Below are 8,050 nucleotides of genomic sequence, written 5' to 3' on the forward strand. Positions count from 1 at the left end.
TTCTATCTCAGGGTTCTGTCCTAACTAAGCATTCTCTCTTTTCTTACAGTACTTACTGTCTTTCATCCTCATAACATAGACTGCTATTTATTCATGTACTATTCATTTTATTTATTTACTCTTTATTTATGTGCTATTCACTATTACTATTCCTTTCTTCTGAGTTCCCGGCTCATATAACCAAATGCCTTCTGTAAATTTCCATTTTCAATCTTTTAGACACCCACAACTCAACATTTCCAGAACATGATTCATCATTTTACTTTCCAAAGCTGTTCTTACTTCTTTTTGCTACCACCCCAGCTACAATCCTATCAATCACCAGGTTCTGCTAATTCTTTCTTCTAAATATTTTTCAAATGCCTCCTCTGTTAGCCATTCTCACCAATGTACCCTTTTTGCAAGCCACCATTATCTTTATCTTTATCTTTCTTTCTCGGTCATGGAAAAATCTTCTTAAATGGTCTGCAAGCCTCAGATTGAGCCCACTCCAGTTCATTATCATAAGTCTGTCATATTGGCCAAGTCCCAAATCTAATCATGATATTCCCTGCTTAGAGCATTTCAATGGCTTCCTTAAGAAAATCAAAAACTTCTCAACATAGTTGGCAATGCTTACATGATCTGATTCCTCCGTTTGCGCGCTATACTTTAGTTACACTGAAATGTCTTAATTTTCCCTAAATATACCATGCTGTGTCTCAGTTCTAGGCCTTCATGTACATTGTTCGCTATGAGAGACTACTACTCATCTGCCTTTTCATCCTCCATTTCCCTTCTATCTGTGTCTGGCTACCATCTACCTATTTTTTACCTTTAAAATTCAGAGGCTATTTCCTTCGGGAAGCATTTCCTGACTTCCCAAGTATGGAGTATGTGCTTCTCCTATGTGTTCTGATGGTAGCTTCATCACCAAAAAAAATGGTACTTATTCTATATACTTATCTGCATCTCCCACTAGACTGCAAGCTCCACAAGGGCAGGAAATATGTTGCTGTTGCTTTTATTGTTACTATAGTATAAACCTAGCAGGTGTCTAATAAATATTTTATATTAATATTTGTCAATTTTTCAATTCAGGTGTTCATCCTTTCTCATTGAATTACAAAAGCTCTTTATAATTTTTAAAATATTTCCTACCAAAGAAACTACATTTCTCATGTTTTCCCAAGAAAGTATGCTTTTCACTAACTCCTTTGCTTTATATGTGTTGTACTCTCTGTTAGCAACATACTCACTCACTATGCATCTTTTAATGCCCACTCAAATGGTATTTTCTACATGAGGCTTAGTTAACTTCTTAGGAAATAGCCTATATACTCCCACAGCATCTTGTATATCTGTCAACTTCAAGACCCAGTGATTTTATTTCCAGAGCAATTATCTTTTTTTTTTCTTTCTTTCAAGACAGGGTCTCACTCTGTAGCCCAGGCTGGAGTGCAGTGGTGTAATCTCGGCTCACAGAAACCTCTGCCTCCTGGGCTCAAGCAATCCTCTCACCTCAGCCTCCCGAGTAGCTGGGACTACTGGCATGCACCACCATGCCCAAGTAAATTTTTGTATTTTTGGTAGAGATGTAGTTTTACCATGTTGACCAGGCTGGCCTCAAACTTTTGGGCTCAAGTGATCTGTCTGCCTCAGGCTTCCCAAAGTGCTGGTATTACAGGTATGAGTCACCACTCCCAGTCATAATTATCTTTTTTTTCTTTTACGTGACTTTCTCCTCTATCAGACTATAAGCTCCTTTAAAGCCAAGAATTTTCTTATTTTTATTCTGTACTTTCTGTATCTATCACTATGCCTGTAACTTAATAGTAAAAATAAAAAGACAAAATATTTTCTGTGCATAATTGTAAATTCGAAACTTCAAGAAAGCCCTGCTTGAATATTTACTCCAAGAAAACAGTAAACTGGAAAGTCACAGTTTGCAACTAGAGAGAAGTTAAAGAAAGATCTAAGTATGCATACTGTCTGTATGTTAAGGATTCAAATAAAAGTAAAAAGTATCACATATTAATTAAAGATTATAGTGAATGGATAATAATTCACATACATTAACTGTAAACCCATGTTGCAGATTAAGCAAACAATTTTAGCTGTAGCTCTCTAGTAACTTCTACAGCTTACTGCTTTTAACCTCTGCAATTTTGAACAAAGAGGGGAAATAATTGACAAGTATTTATCCTTAGTAAATTATCCATAGGCAAAAACTTGAAATTTAAATTGTTCAACTAATCACTTTTAAAAGCTCTTTCTAATTGTCCTTGTTTAAGATTGTTTTTGCATTTATTTTGTGTTCTGTTTAGAATCACCTCTAGCTTCTTACATTTCTAATTAGACTTTACATTTCAAAACCTGGCACTTCTAATGGAGTTTAGAAAGTTTTTTCTTATGTAATTCTTAAGGGAAAGATTCTACTTTCTTGCATTAGAGTTTTTTGGTTGTTGTTGTTGTTTTTTGTTTTTTGTTTTTTTTTTTTTTTTTTTTTTTCTGCTTAGTTAAAGCCAAAGAGCATTGGAACCTCACATTTTAGGATCACACAAGAGAGCCTGACAGAACCAATTACGATCAAGCTTATTCCACTGCCTTACATATCACATGAAAAAAGCCAAAGCCCAGGGACACTGAGTATCTTCATCAAGGTCCAACATCAAGTAGCACAACCAAGGTTAGAACCAAATTTCCTGCCTCACATTTTCTGTTAAATAACAAATGTCTTTTCAAAAGTTTGACGGGCCATTTGGCCATGATTCAGTAATTCCAGTAAAAACTGATTCATGATTCAACAAATATATATTAAGGCCAGGTGCCGTGGCTCATGCCTGTAATCCCAACACTTTGGGAGACCAAGGCAGGAGGATCACTTGAGGTCAGGGGTTTAAGACCAGCCTGTGCAAAATGGCCAACCCTCTTCTCTACAAAAAAAATACCAATATCGACCAGGTGTGGTAGCACGCATCTGTAGTCCCAGTTACTTGGGAAGCTGAGGCACAAGATTCGCTTGAACCCGGTAGCCAGAGGTTGCAGTGAGCCAAGATCATGTCACTGCACTCCAGCCGGGGTGACAGGGCAAAACTCTGTCAAAACACACACACACACACAAAACAAATATATTTTACATGTTTACAATTTTCCAGGTATTGTGCTAGGTGAGGGTATTAATTCTTTTAAACTTTGCAACTACTCTTTGATGTATGCACAGATGATGCACTGGATAAGACAGAAAGTCCCTGTCCTAATAGTCTGATGGAGGTTCAGATCTATTTCCTTCTACCCTCACTTCATCTCTATCTCCCACTTTTACTAGCCTCTCTCTTTACTAGGCACACTCTGTTCTCTCCGCAGAGGGAGAAATGGCTAATCTCATTGGTCAAATCCAATCACTCGCTGAGCTATGTTATGCTAGCAGCTGAGATCCCCTTGCCTTCAAAAGCAGGAAAGAGCCTTGTTTTGTCTCTTCTGCTGTCTGCCTCACCCATGAGTAAGAAAAGCAGTGCCATCTCCATTTTTGGACACCTCTGTGTCAGCACTCTATTCTTTCTTTTCTTCCTCCTAACCCAGGTTGCTAAATTGGCCAGATCAGCACTAGGGCCTATATCTTGAATCTAGGCAATGAGTGAGCACAAAGGCCTATTTTGGCTTCAGGCCTAATCTGTGTCCTCTAACCATTTTCCCCTTACTTTGGAATTATTGGCCACGGCTCTTTATTCTTTGTGTGCATATCTTATTGGTTAGAACTCATTAGGAGAGGAAGTGAATGATGAGCATCCCTCCAAGCCAGCCTAACAAAAAACACAGACATCAAACTAACAACTTGAAAATATTCAACTATGCTTATATACCAAGTATATAGAAGACAAGTTCAGAATGTTACAAGGGCATATATATATACAAGAGAACACTTCTCTGAGGTAGTGACATTTAAGCTAGGACCTAAAAGATATTTAGGAGCTTAGGTAAGCAAAGGGAAGGTGTATGGGTGGTGGAAAGAGCAGTCCAAGCAGAAGGACCAGCATGTATGAAAGCTCTGAGGCATAGACTAGCATGATACAGACTGCGAACTGAAAAAAGACCAAAGGGCCTGGATCAGGGACTGGAGGAAGGTACTTTATCATCCACCATAAAAATATAACTTAGACCATGTGCAGTGGCTCATCCCTGTAATCCCAACACTTTGTGAAGCAAGGCAGGAGGATTGGTTGAGCCCAGGAGTTTGAGACCATACAGGGCAACATAGGGACATGCTATCTCCACAAAAAAAAAAAAAAAAAAAAAAAAAAAAGTATAAAAAATTAGCAGGCATGGTGGTGCAGCCCTGTAGTCTTAGCTACTCTGGAGTCTGAGGAAGGAGGATCACTTGAACCTGGGAGATTGAGGCTGCAGTGAGTCTTCATTGCACTACTGCACCACAGCCTGGATGACTGTATTAGTCCATTTTCATACTGCTATAAAGAAATATCCAACACTGGGTAACTCTAAAGGAAAGAGGTTTAATTGACTCACAGTTCCACATGGCTGGGAAGGCCTCAGGAAACTTGAAATCATGGCAGAAGACAAAGGGGAAGCAAAGACCTTCTTCACATGGTGGCTTGAGAGAGAAGTGAGAACACAGGAAAAACTACCATTTATAAAACCATCAGATCCCAGGAGAATTCACTCACTATCAGGAGAACAGCATGGGAAATTGCCCCCATAATCCAGTCACTTCCTTCTCTTGACACATGAGGATTATAGGTCCCTCCCTTGACACATCAGGATTACAATTGGAGATAAGATTTGGATGGGGACACAGAGCCAAACCATATCAATGACACAGCAAGAATCTGTCTCTGTCTATACACATATACAAACATACATATATGTGTATGCTTGTGTATAGTGTCAGTAAAATACCCAGAAGGACAATTTGATTTCCTGATCACAAAGCTAGAATTAATAAAAGATCTTTCTTAGCTCCCTATTAGCCCCTTCTTCAAACATGAAAATCAATGTCCAATTTATTTTTTATGTCTCAAGATTTGTTTCTGCCAGCCACTAGTTTTATTTTGTATTTTGTTTTTTGTTTTAGTTTGGTTGTTTGTTTTTCTTCAGCAGGGCAAATAGAAATGCCAAAAATAATGTACCCTCTTTCTCACTTTTGAACCCTTGGATTCAATATCAATGTGCAATTCTTCTTCTTCTTCTTCTTTTTTTTTTTTTTTTTTTTTTTTTTGGGTGGATTTTCACTCCTGTTGTCCAGGTTGGAGTATGCAATGGTGCGATCTGGGCTCACTGCAACCTCCACCTACTGGGTTCAACCAATTCTCCTACCTCAGCCTCTCAAGTAGCCAGTATTACAGGCATGTACCACCATGCCTAGCTAATTTTGTATTTTTAGTAGAGATGGGGTTTCACCATGTTGGTCAGGCTGATCTTCAACTCCTGACCTCAGGTGATTCATTCGCCTCGACCCCACAAAGTGCTGGGATTACAGGCTTGAGCCACCTCGCTCAGCCCAATGCGCAATTCTTTTACCTAATAATATGCTCTTCTCAGAAGCCCAGTAACAGCCCAGCAGTCTGTCTGCACTGCCCACTCTTTATCCTTAAAGTGCTTGCTGAATTTCAATTTTTATCAGTAGCTTCTGTTTCTTAAGGAGCCCTATTATCTGTCAGCTTCTGTTTATCTGAAACAACCTGCTTCATTTTTTTTTTCTAATTGCTGTAGCAAAAAACCATTATAGTAGTATTTTAAATTAAGTCACAGCTCAGACATTCACTTCTTTATCTGCACTGTTGGCCCCACACACCATTTCCTTTCTTTTAGAAGTTCAAATTTTCACTCAAGACTCTTTTAATTCATCTTCAGTGTTCTAGATGGTTGAAAACGCTGGGAAAGGGAAACTGGGCTTTTTTGTTTAATTCCCCACAGCAACAAAGTGCAGATTCATAGAATTTATTGCTGAATAGGACCTTGGCGATCAGACCTTCTCCTCTCATCCAAACCCCAATTCCCCTTGCAGCCCCTACATTCTTGCTCTCAGCAAATGATCTATTTTCTTAAAGTGCAATCCCCCTAAAATGTTCTCCCTGATCTACTCTTAACATGCCATTTTTATTTCTATGGTTATTCTTTCTGCCGTCCCATAATCTCAAAGGAATAGGCACCACTTCACTTTTTTTTTACTGCTAAAACATCTCTGATTCTAAATGGTATTTATTTGTCTTGCATTAGCTGTTGATAGTAATGATGATGATCATGATGAGAAAGGTTATAACTAACATTTATTAAGCATTTTCTATGTGCCCAGCACCACCTATTTCATTCCCAGAGTAACTATATGATAGAAACGCTATTATTATCCTCATTTTACAAATGCAGAGACTATGATTTTCATAAAGATCTGCATTTTAGGTGATTTATACTTTCTTTTTTGTATTTTCTGTACTGTTCGGATTGTTTACAATGAACTATATAAAACTTTTAAAATTAAACACAATAGATACCATAGAGCTTTTCTCATTGGAGGGGTGTGGAACCATTAGGGTAGTTTATATCCAATCTCTGATTTTTTCTCCATACAACAACATAATGGTTCATTCCATCCATTAAAAAAATATTTAAGCTGGGCTCGGTAGCTCATGCCTGTAATCCCAGCACTTTTGGAGGCCGAGGCGGGTAGATCATTTGAGGTCAAAGTTCAAAACTAACCTGGCCAACATGGTGAAACCCCGTCTCTACTAAAAACACAAAAAAATTAACCAGGCATGGTGGCGGGCACCTATAGTCGCAGCTACTTGGGAGGCTGAGGCAGGATAATCACTTGAACCCTGGAGGCAGAGGTTGCAGTGAACCGAGATCACACCACTGTACACCAACCTAGACACATGTGCAGGACTCTGACTTAAAAAAAATTAGTAAAATAAAAGTTATTACAAAAAATTTTGAGTGTCTACCATGTGAAGTACTATGAAGGAAACAAGGCAACATAAGGAATTCAGTTAACTGTTTTAAAAATGAATGGTATCTATGCCATCAAGAGTTTGGAGGAACAGGTGTTCATTGTGACAAGAATGCACTAGGACTACAGCTCTGTCTTAAATGCGAAGGTCTCAGATATATAGGAAAAAACAACCATAGAAAGAAAAAAAGAAGGAAGGGAGGGAGGGAAGGAGGGAAAGAGAGAGAGAAAGGAAAAAAAGAAAAACAAGAAAGAGAAAGAAAGAAAGGAAGGAAGGAAGGAAGGAAGGAAGGAAGGAAGGAAGAGAAAGAATAATGAAATTAAAAGTAAAGAAAGGTATGTCTCTATGCTGATTCCCATAATTGTATCTAATCCCTTTCCTCTCTTGACTGAGACAATAGGAAAAACTAACACTGGAGTACAGGTGTAACTAGGGGGATGTTTGAGCCCTGGCTTGATGATTTTTTCCATCCCTGGCTTTCCTGACAGTTTCTAAGTCATGAAAGTAAACCTTATGTTATTTCAAATTAAGCAAATTCCTATCTTACTTTCAAACTTGCTTTCATTCACCTGCTTTAGGTTCACTTTCAATATGTTTTCAAGAAAACATATATAGAAGAATATGTAACAGGAGATAAAAAATGGCATCTATCTCAATCTTTCTCTAAATAAACTGCAAATTTTACTTAGCCTGACTGCAAGCACAGTGCTGGGCACATTAAAGACACATAATCACTTGTAAAATGATTGATCATTAACCTCTAGACCTTTAATTACCTTAGTTCCAACAGTTTATAATAAATTACCAACTCCCACAAGAGTAGGGTTTCACAAAACTAAAGCAATTCACCTCCATTAAGATTTTGAGATAAAAAAGAACATTCTTTGAATTTAAGCTCTTTTTAGTACCAAAATAAACTTCAAACTATACATAAACCTATCAAGAAGCTGCAAACCTCACTATCTTGATCCTTTGATATATATCTTTATAAAATCTAGATCAATTTAATAGATCAGAACATAAAAGTTTATTCTTTTCTTTCATCAACTATATAAATTCTATGGTGTTAGTTTCCCCAGCAAAAATGTCTCAAAAATCCTTAAAGTTAG

This window comes from Sapajus apella, unplaced genomic scaffold (genome assembly GCF_009761245.1).
Source record: "Sapajus apella isolate SASKATOON/1434 unplaced genomic scaffold, GSC_monkey_1.0 scaffold73, whole genome shotgun sequence".
NCBI lineage: Eukaryota > Metazoa > Chordata > Mammalia > Primates > Cebidae > Sapajus > Sapajus apella.